This window comes from Sciurus vulgaris (assembly GCF_902686455.1).
Source record: "Sciurus vulgaris genome assembly, chromosome: 16".
Taxonomy (NCBI): Eukaryota; Metazoa; Chordata; class Mammalia; order Rodentia; family Sciuridae; genus Sciurus; species Sciurus vulgaris.
The window spans coordinates 74,608,749-74,620,824 of NC_136477.1; the positions used below are offsets into that span (position 1 = coordinate 74,608,749).

General features: G+C 34.4%; 1 long non-coding RNA gene across 1 annotated transcript; it reads right to left on the reverse strand.

Annotated features, from left to right (window-relative positions):
• Nucleotides 1–658: 658 nt before the first annotated feature.
• Nucleotides 659–11,721, reverse strand: LOC306646656. Its single transcript, XR_013759931.1, has 3 exons — nucleotides 11,648–11,721; nucleotides 2,011–2,121; nucleotides 659–1,130 (listed from the first exon to the last, which is right to left on the reverse strand). It is a non-coding gene; the product is annotated as an uncharacterized lncRNA (long non-coding RNA).
• Nucleotides 11,722–12,076: the final 355 nt, after the last annotated feature.

A 12,076-nucleotide genomic window follows, 5' to 3' on the forward strand; every position in this document is an offset into this window, starting at 1 on the left:
GTATTCTGCCCTGTGAAAATGTGTTCATCATGCCAACAGCAGGCTTTTGTTTCATCCACTGGCTTGTGGTCTGCATCTTTCAGGGGCTGGTGATAGGTAGGACTCTTGTCCCTATCCTGGAGGGACTTGTACCACAGAGGCACTAGTCTGGTCAAGGGAATGAACCCTTGGTTGAACAGATTGGCCAGATATTTCTGCATCTGAAGGTGAGTGAAAGGACCTCTGAAAAATTTATGGCAGAAAAATTAGCAGCCAAGCTGTAAGGCAGCAGCCAAGGTGCTTGGCTCTGGCAGGTGGAGTGAGCACAGAACACCTCTTTTTGCTTGACAGTTCCTTCCTCTCCTCCATTCAACAGGCTGAGTGAATGACTCCCTTGTCTCCTCATGAGCCATCACAGCAGCCATCCACCTCCACATGGAAGGCCACTTCCCTTTTCCTCTTTAGATTTACTGAAAGCATCTGACTGAGTTGCTGAGGTATTTCCTAATTTAGCAAAAAAGTCTTTGTCCAAGAGAAACACCTTCCTCTACCTCACCTGTAGGGGTGCCAGGCTTGCTTATGTGCAGGTAAACATCATATATTCAAGACCTCCAGACTCCTGGAGTTGGGTGGAAACAGGCTGGTGGTGTGCAGCCTACAAACTCGTTTATTGCAGAAACATGTCTTCATTTTATAAGTTTCTTGCCCAATCACAATTTGCCATGTGGGATCAGATCACCAGGATCCTATACAAGATTTCTTGGTAACACAAGGTCAATTTGGGTCAATTTTTACATTTCCAGGTCAGAGAAGTGGAATATTCCTCTCTGCAAATTTACACACTTTAGACATTATCTGCTGTGAGCCAAGAACTAGAATTTCTCCCAACATTGCATCACATTTCATTGAAGAAAAACTACAAATTCTTCCAAAGAAGAATGGTGGCAGCACAGATACATACAGCGCTTCCTGATGTTTCCACAGGTGGAGTCAGACTGACTGGAATATGGCCACGTGATGAAAAGAGGAGATTGGGGACTCAATAGAGACTCAGCACAGACAGACTGCTCCCAGATAAAACCCAGAAATACTGTCTAATAGAATGAAAAATCATCCACAGGAGAAAGAGTCCACAGTTGTGGCAAGGAAACCTGGCTGAATGGAAGATAAAATTTCCCTTCTAGTCAGCTGAGGAGAATCCCACTAAACCAATTAGTCAATGTAGAAAAGAAGTGGACCACAAGCCATGCATGTTGGTCAAGTTCAGTGGGGATCTGACACTGAGACCTCACCACTGCCTAGGCACATCACACAGAAGAAGCTTACCCCAAAAGGACCCACACCTAAGAGGGGATCCTTCTAAAAGCATGCAAACCTTCAGCCTATTAACACACACAACATGAGAAGACAATAAGTCCTCTCCCAAATTTTTATAGTTCCCCAATAACTGTATCCCAGGAATCTTTTCTAACATCCACTAAGGAAATGAACTGGAAAATTATTGATTGTACCCTAACCACAAAGGTTCCATTCTACAAGGTTACTATTTGGTTAAAAGTTAGATGTAAAACTCATTTGAGACTCTTTTCTGCCTCAACATAGACAATGATTTCAAGGGATGATGGAAGTTTTAACCTTGGCATTAATCATTGGTACTGTGAAATTAAAATTTTGCACCATTGGGAATAACCATTCTTGGACATAAATGAGATCAGTGGCAATCAGAGTTACATATGTTCATAATTTTAACTGTATATTCATGAGACTTATAGTTAATGTTTTCATCAGTGAGGTTTTACCAATGAAAACACAAACAATATTCAGAAAAAAGTGCTTCAATTACTAGAATAAAACTACATTTAGTTTGCCATGATTTCCAATGTTATTTTCAGACACCTTAGATTGCCTTAGATTATGACATTTAGAATCCTAAAGAGTTTTGCAAAAGAGCATTTCATTTTAACTAATTTACACTCTGGATATGAGGAAAACAGGATGAAACAATGAATTCAAATTCCCATGTTTACGTACCTGTGACTGCTTATTTTCAGTGCCACCTAGTCCTCCCTCCTCTTCCTCTGATGTTACATCTAACAGTAGTCCATTGGCAAATGGATAATTTACTTAAGTTACGTAGTACTCCTGGGAAGAGAAGGCTATTAAGTTAAAAACTAATAATAGGCTTTATACTAGATCATTTACTTTAGATACTATCTTATTGTGCTGTGTGTGTTTTTGTGTGCTTGTGGGTGTACATGTGTGTGTATTCATGTTTTGTGATTTTATCCAGGGACTTTCGCAACCTTAGCAATTACTCTACCAATGAGTGGTATTGCAAAACTATTGTACTTTGAGACAGAGTCATTCTAAATTTTTCGGGGTGTCATCAATCTTGCTATTCACCCATCTCTGCCTTCTAAGAAGCTATGTTTATGTGTGACCAACTATAACCAGCAAATATTTACTACTCTATGCATGCTTTTCCTGATGGAGAACCTCAAAACTCATCAGGGAAAAACTATATGTCAACAGGTTTAATGCATAAAAACAACTCAAAATTTATCCCTCCAGAATAATTAAGTTCCCCAAAATAAAGTTTTAAAAATACCCGCAAAATATCCAAATCACAGTTTGCTATTCTCTCCTCATAATAACTTTTCAACATGCTGTGTTCATCAATATTAATTTCCTAATGACTGATACTTTTTTACTCATTTGTCAATGAATACTTTCATATCTAAAATTTTTTTTTCACAATTCTAACAAATTAATTTTCTTCTTTTAGAAGGCAAACTATTTGTTCAGTCCTACAGGACTATTGCTATCCTTCCTGATGGAGTGTTTTCCCCTTGGTGCTACCTTAGTAACCCAGCATCTATTCTACTTAGGACATAACATATTGACCTGTAAAAATTTTCTATACAAATCTAATCCATTTGCTCCCAGATTGTTGGGGGTGCTTTTTATATCACCTCTCAGTCATGAGTTCTAATTATTTGAACCAATAACTGAGTAAGTTGTTGGTAAGAGGTAGTTGAGAAAGAAGGTGCTTTTACTGAAGTTTGGTATGAAGAGTGAGATTATCAGCCAGATGCAGGAAATGGTAAGAACAGGGTAGGCTGTAGCATGACACAGAGAAAAGCACCAAGTTGACCCATATTTGTATGACCATACATGGATGGGTGAGGAGTAATGACAGAGGACAGCACAGACAGGAAAAAGGTAGAGGCTGATGGTTACATATGCAGTGTAGCTAGACCGATATCGATGCTGTGTGTGGTAGACATGAGGGCTTTTGTGTGAATACAGATGAATAATGAGAAGACAACAATGCAGTGTGACATTCATGCACGTCTGGATGGAGGGAGTGTTTCCAGAAATACAGAGAATAGACAATTTTAAGTGACCTGTATGTAATGAAGTTTAATTAAATAAACAAACTTTAAAAATCTGGGCCAGCTGAAATGCTTCCTCTGTTTCCTTTGCATTTCTTTCCAGAGTTACCTACCTCATTTCCCCTTCCTGTTAGCCATTCAAAAGCAATTTCAAGAGCTTTTGTCTTGATTCATTTTATATTACATTATTTGGATTATTCCTACTATAATTTCTTCCCTAATCAGTAGTTGTATCTTTAAATACATATATTTCATTCCAGATATATAACCCAGGAGACTTATATGACTGAGCTTCATTCACATCATTATTTACTTACTTACTAACTCACTAACTGACTTATTTTTTATTTATTTCTGAGATAGCTTCTTGCTAAATTGCTTGTGGCTTCACTCTTTGCTGAGGCTGGCCTAGAACCTGCGATCCTCCTATACCAGTCTCTGGGTTCATGACATGCATGATTTCAGGCATGTCATTTTACTTGGATAGGAATATAATTTTGTATCTTCCTTGTTTTTGTCCTTTTCATTTCTGCAGAGATATGCTCAGAAAAAAAAAAAATATTTGTTCTTTCACTGGATCTGGTTATGACTGAACTAACATGCAACTGTTTTGCATTTAGACTTCCTCAAGGGAGTTCCCTCCCTTGCAAATCAGAATGTGGTCCATGGATCAGGATCATTGGAAACACCTTTAACTGTTTTAGAAATGTGGACACAAAAGTCTGTTGAGTAAAATGTGCATTTTGAACATGGCCCCCAATATTTGATTCACTAAATTTTGAGCATTCTTGTGTATAGCTACTCTTCTACCTGTTCCTCTAACGTAATTTCCCTATTTGAAATCCTCATATTTCATTCCCCAAACTGTAGGTGTATTAGTATTCATAATCTTTCAGTGAACATTTTATCAAGGTATACTTTGCTGATCATTTTATAATAATCCTACCTTTTTTCATTTTCAGTTTATATTTTTCTGCTCCTTATTTATTTTTCTAGGAAGTCAGAACCTTTCACATAGCAATAAATTATGTGCATCTATGGTGGATCATATGTGTTTATATTTATTTATAGCAAACCAAATATAGCCCTGCATGTTGTGACATGCATTTCTTAATTACTTTCCAATGTTGATAAATAAAAGAACTGTTGGAAATTTTTACTCTGTCTCTCAGACCAGTGTTGTTACTGGAAACTCACAGTTTTTTTCTAATTTTGTGCTCCTCCACTTTCTAATGTTTAACCTGAGTTTACCTCCCTTCAAAATGTGCAACCACTTCCTTTGCTTTCTTTTGTAATCTGTGATATTTAACTTTCTTATTGTTCTCTCTTCTCATCTCCCTTTTTATTTACCAACTTTCCTCTGAAATAAGCTATGGGAATCCATCCTTATTTAGCAGAATCAGACTAGGCTGAGGCCTGATTTCCAGGAACTAATAGGCACAAAATTCTGCTCCAGATTAACAGGAAGCATGTGGTGTTGCATGCCAGTGGTTCCCTGTCTCCTTCTGTAATATCTCCCTTAAGAGAATGGCTTTCCTAACTCCACTCTATCCTGTCAATCACAGACAAAGCTCCTCCAGGTCTTAACCCTCTTTACTTCTGTATTAAAAATAAAAGAGAGTTGGGTGAATACCTGTTTTTGTTAGAGGCCAGAGATGGTATGGCCAGACCTGTCATGCCCCCTCTCATTTAAAAAGAGTATTGGCTCATGTGTGTTTCTTGAGTACATAAGTGGGAAATATACTGAAAAACAGCCAACATCCTCATTCAGCAGCTAACTCTTTCCTTATCCATGTGAGACGTGGCAGAGAGTACCTCCACACTAGACAGACCCTGAAATGTAATTCAACTTCTTTATTGACATTCTCAATTTAATCTGTTACTGAAACTTAATAAGATATGCCACTTATTACCATTTCACTCTTTTTCCTTTCTATATATTTATTATGTTTAATTCTTCAACTATTAGAATCTACTAGTACCCATGTTTCAAATAAACATTATAGCCAATGTTATTTTATAATATGTGATCCTTAGCTTCTATAGGTCCTGTTATGCCATGTTTTTCTCTTTGATATGAATCACCATAAAAATGATAAATGCATTTCTGAGGAAGACTTAGAGAGATGTCCTGGCAAAATTAATATCAATTATGAGGTGCATAAATAAAACCAAGAATCAGGAATTGGGATGGCATCAAATTAAAAAGCTTCTACACACCAATGGAAATAATTAATACCATAGAAAGTAAGCCTACAGAATGGGGGAAGATTTTTGCCACCTTATTCTCAAATATAGGATTAACATCCAGAATATGTAAAAATTTTATAACACTTATCTCCAAATAACAAATGATGCAAGAAATAAGTGGACAAAAGGACTACAGAGATACTTCTTTAAAAAAGAAATGCAAATGACAATAATTATATAAAAAAATTATTCAACAAGTCTGGCAGTAAGAAAAATACAAATCAAAAGTACACTGAAAATTTACTCCAGTTAGAATGTTAACTGTTAATAAATGTTAACATGGATGCAATGAAAAGGTTCACTCATCTGTTGTTGATGGAACTGCAAATTAGCACCATCACCCTGGAAAGCATTATAGTTCAAAACAATAGTAATTGGACCACAGTATGACCCATCTATCTCAGTTACCGATACATATTCAAAAAATTTAAAATAAACATATTTTATATTGGTAGAAATATAATGTATATACCAGCACAATTCAACGTAGTCAGGCAATGTAATCAGTCTAGGTAACAATCGGCATATTAATAAACAAACTATATATATATATATACACACACACACACATATACTTATATATATATATATAAGTATATATGTGTGTGTGTATAAATAATATTTTAGATATTTTTATTTGTAGATGAACACAATATCTTTGTTTTTTTTTTAATGTGGTCCTGAGGATCAAACCAGTTCCTCACACGTGCCAGTCAGTGCTCTGTAACCAAGCTACTATCCCAGCTCCTATAATGAAGTTTTGCTAAGTCATAAATGAGAATGAAATCATGGCATTTGCTGGTAAATGAATGAAGCAGGAAAATATATCATGCTAAGTAAAATAGACAAGAGACTTAGAAAGTAAAAGGTTTCCATCATTTGAAGAATGTTGTCTGTCATTTGAAGAAGCTAGACAAAAATAAAGGGTAAAATGAAAAATTTTATGAAAAATAAAAGATAGAACTGATGAGTAGAGGAAATAAATTAAGGCTGGAGAGAGGAGGGAAAGCAAAGAGAGCAATGGTGGAATGAATCTGAACAAACTTTACTGTATACACATGTGAGAATACTACTGTGACATTGACCTTTATGTATATCCATAAATCACAAATTAAGACAACTATAAACAAACAGAAAAATGATATGTGTACTAGAAGAAGGTAATATCAGGAGGGAGAATGGAAGGGAACAGGAAAGTATTGGGTACTGTTATGGGGTGCAACTTAAGAACAGACTGATCAGCAGTGAAAAGTCCAAATTTGAGAGTCTTTATTAAGCCTGCCAACTGACTGTCTCACACAATGCCCCAAAAAATGGCTATTGGGAGAACAGCCCCAACCACAGGGTTGTAGGAGTTCTTATACCAAAAATCACGTTAATCATAAGTGTCTGCTGCTATGATTTGAAATTACACATTAACATCATGAGATAATTGACAGAGGGGGAAGTGGGTCAAAATGACCCCTACCTAGGTACAAACTAAAGAATGGTTACTAACATCCACACAATCATTGTTCACATGATACATGGTTTAGGAGCAATAAGAATTAAAAGAGAGCAATTCTTTACTACATAGGAGTTGCCATTGTATATTATTAAACATGTCACACCAAGTAACTTATGATGGGCACAGAGGTGGGGTGTTCCCATGGGAGAAGCTTATTTCCTACATAATATGGAGACTTAGAGCAAAATGGAGTCTGTTTAGTCATTTTCCTTATACTCTGGCCTATAACATTCTCATGGAGTCAGATCTGTCAGCCCATCACAGTACTTAATTGGAGAAAGATTTATTCCATGCTTTACAATTATGTCAAAATTAATCCTGATCTTATGTACAACAATAATGAACCAAGAAAAAGAATTAAACTACAATAAATATCTACAAAAACTGTATGAAAACTTGGAGAATGAACAATACATCTCCACGTTCACTGGATCACTGATGAAGTTGGGATAAATTTTTAAAAACCTCAGAATGAAATGAGAATAGAGATACAGCATCCAAGAATCTATGGGATACAATAAAAACAGTTCCTTTTTTTCAGTGTTGTATTTTATTTAATTGAAGCAGATTTATACATAATACTGTAATTCTGTATGACATATACATAAATTTGCATAGTTGTCCCCTTCTTTTCCCCTCCCATCTCTCTCCCCTAATCTAGCAAAAGCAGTTGTATGAGGAAACTTCATAAAACTGACTCTCTACATTTAAAAATCTAGAGATTTTAAATAAGTATCTTGCAACCCAAGGTATTAGAAAAACAACAATAAATCAATTTGAAAAAGTAGAATAAAAGAAATACTAATTATCAGAGTTTAAACTATAAAACAGAACAAAGGAAAAATACAAAGTAATAAAGGAATAGAGTTTATTTTGGAAAAAGGAGTCAAAATTGATAAACCCCTAATGAAGGTAATGAAAAGAAAGAGAATAAACCTAGAAATCAAAAGAGAAATATTAAAACAGACATCACTGAAATCCAAAACACTACTAGGAATAATCTGGAAAAACTTATTGTTCAATAAACAGGAACATCGAGAAAAAACATTATAAAGACTGACATGGTAAAAAATGGAAAGCCTAGAAAATATATACAATTTAGTAGATATGAATGTAAACGACCCAAAATATAAATCAAAAGAATGCAAAAATCCAACCTAATAATAGGCAATTATTTTGAAGAAGTAATAAAAAGCCTCCAGGACCAGAGGAGAACACAGGGCTGAATTTTATCAGATATTCAGAGAAGAACTGATATGTGTCCCACCATTATATGTAAGAGAAAAGGAAAGACACTTCCAAAGTAATTCTACAAAGTCAGTATTACCCTGACTTAAAAGGCAAATAAGAACACAACAAGGAAAGAATAATACAGGATAGTAACTTTGAGGGTTGTAGTCTAAAAACCTTTATAAAATACTTAAAAAATATATTCAACATCACATTAAAAACAACAAACACTGCCAGAAAAGCAGTGTATTTTTGCTTTCCCAGAAATTCAGGAGGTTGTGTCAGGATTTGTAGTTTCAGTCAACCTGGGCAATTTAGAGACCTGGGCTCAAAGTGAACAACAAAAGGAGCTGCAGGTGTGGACAATTGTAGAACACACCTTGGTTAAGTCTCTGGGGTCACACACACACACACACACACACACACACACACACAAACACACACCATACACCATGAGCCAGCTGGTTTTATTCAAGGAATGCAAGAATGGTTTAATATATAAAAATAACACACCACAGAAATAATCAAGGGCAAAATCATGAGTTAATTTCAATAGTTGCAGGAAAAGTCTTTGAAAATATTCAATAGCCCTTCATTACAAAGCCCTGAGGAACTGGAAAGAGGAGGAACTTACCATAACATACCACAGACCAAGTATAATTTTCCTTCATAAATTAATTCTGTTTATATTATTAAAGTCATACATTTGGCTTACATTCTGATTCTTTTGTTATATGATGACTTACCACAGAATTGACTTCTCCCATAACATTCTACAAATGTTGATTCTATATGTAAACCACAACTGTTGCTATCCTTGTTATTAGGACCCTGAGGCCTTAAAATTATATCCAGGTTGTTTGGCACCATTATGTGCATATGAGAGATGATATGTAAAAAAGGTAGATAAAACACATAATTTTTTAAATTTTACCTTTGGGAAAACTAATGTGAAGAGAAAATGTGGATTTGTCTTTATGCTACAATGTTCTGCAAGAGTGGTTTCAACCACCTTTTTCTTTTCATGATCAGCATTACAGTTGTCAGGTAATACTGTGATTTATGGTTCCCTAGTGTCAGTGTTTGCTTCTATAATAATAAAAACTAAGTAGAGAGTATAGGGAAAAGCTCCATTATTTCAAATCAATGAGCATCTCAGCAATAGGTATTCTTCAAATAGTTTACCCTATTTCCTCAACTCTTTAGAAGCTTGATGTGATTTTCCTTCTTTGGGGACGTTCTCAGAAGGAAAAAATATTTAGGTGTAAATGCACCAAATATGAAAAATTATCATAATAGTTTCCTTTACTGCAGAGTACAAGAGAAAGAGAACACATTTCTGAGCCATTCCAATATAAAATCAAACTTCAATTCTTCAACTTAGTAAGCTAAGTCTTCTCATGTGGGTGAGAATGAGTAGAGATAAGAGAGAGATCTGAAATGTTACTCCCCTTACCTCCAAGATAATTGCACAAATACTGACATTCATAAAACTATTTTATTAATCCAAATTACCTAGGATAAATTATAGCCATCTGTAGTTTAGATTGCTTTTAAAAAATTAGAAATTTAAATGTGATGTTTTGAATGAGCTTTTGTGACTTATGTTTGCACAAATTATCTCATGAGGTGAAAGCATGAGACCTAAGCTTTAAGAGAGCCTTATAAATAAAATCGGTTGGAATCACAAGGACTATAAGCTCTGTTCATCCTGTGTGTCAAATAGCTAACAATAAATGTAAATATAAATGTTGATTCTTCCAAGAGAGAGAAGAAGAATGCCAACATCTTGTGGTGGCAGTGAATAAAACCACACACAGTTACTATAAGAAAAGATTTACTAAATAACCAGAGAATGGTGACAGATGTGGCTCAAAGAACAGACATTGGAGAGATGTTTTCTGCAAGGGAATACTGAGTCTTGAAGTAATCATAAAAAAATTAAGTAAATCTTCATCTGAATTCCAAATATATGCTACATGATTAAAGGGTACTTGGAGGATATTCTGGTTCCTACTTTCATATTTATGGCATTTCTCTAACTTGCTTGCTTTTTTTTATGGCACCAATTCAAGACAACTCACCTGAATTTATATATCCCAGACATCAAATGTGAATACAAACTTAAAGCAAAATTTTTAGAATTTAGTAGAGTTAACTGATGTCATTCCATGCATGTTATTTAGAACACTTCATTAGATAGCAATTTTTTCTACAAATTTATTCACATTCAAAAAATTAAGTTTTTTACATTTGAAACCTTATTGTAGCTACACCAGAAAATATGAAATTATATTTATTAACTCTGAAAAGTTCATTAAAGTTCAAAAGCTATAAAGTGAATAGTTATGTAACTAAGCAAATAACTTTTAAAATTTGGGATCTCAGAATGACATAAGGGCTTGGTAACTTTTAGACACTATGATACAAAAAATTATGAAACTAACATCATCATATTGTTATTGAGAGTCTCTGCTTCTAGATCTGGTTGATCTGGTTGTTATTCTGCACAAGACATCTGTCTTAAATTAAATAAAGACTTTGAAATATACTCTTAGTGGAAAGAGCCAGAAAGCATGGTGAAATCCCTTTTAAATGCAAATATTTTATAATTTTCTTGTATTTGCATACCTTTATTTATTTACTTAGTTTTATGTGATGGTGAAGATTGAACCTAGGCAAGTGCTGTACCATTGAGCTACAACTGCAGTCCGTAATCCATAAATTAATATACATATTCTAAACGTCTATGTTTCCATAATTTCTAACATTATTTTAGTGTAAAAATGGAGCCAAGAATAGAAATAATGAAAAAGTTTTGCTAGAAATGTATGGTAGTAAAATATAAAAGGTCCAATTAAAAAAATGCAAGCAAAGTGCTTTACTTATTTCAAATTAAAGGCATGAGGGAAATTCCATGATTCCACAAAAAATTAGCATAAATGTAAAAATAATGTAAGTGTGATTTAAATTTCACACTAATGTAAACCTAACAAAAAATCCTTGACCAAATTTTCTATTTCTTCTGCAATGAGAAATTTATTCCTAATACAATTTTACTGTCATATGTATTTTCCAGCCCAATGTCCAACCCCCACCACTAAACTACTCAATGGAACACTGGCATTTATACTTTTTAAAAATTATCAATGTAATTCTCTTAAAACTTATTTTTTGAGTGAATTTCCAAAAAAATATTAGGGAAACCATTGCTAAGTTTCAAGTATTAACACCTCAAATCTCGATATTAAGATCAAGAAAATTAATTGCACAAAAATTACTTTACCTTTAAATGATATTGATAGCAGAGCTCATCCAATGTAAGACAGGCACCATCAGGATCAGTTTCTGTGGGATGACTTTAGAGCAAAAATGTATAATAAAGTGGTTAGACCGGTTTTTCTCAATAAACTGGTGAAAATTTGGATTCACCTATATGAAATGCTATTTCTTGACTGATTTGATTAAAATATAAACTGTTTTATAAAACTCTGTCTCAACTTTTTCAAACTATGTAATAGTCAATGACAATACCCATTTTTGGTGGACCTTTAATTAATTAATTAATTAATCTATTTGTGGTTCTGAGAATCTAAAGCAGTGCCTCACATGTCAGGCAAGCACTCTACACTGAGCCACAATACAACCCCTCAATGAATACACTCTTAGTTCCATTTCAGACTGACGGCCACTATACTGCAGAACTTGAGAACAG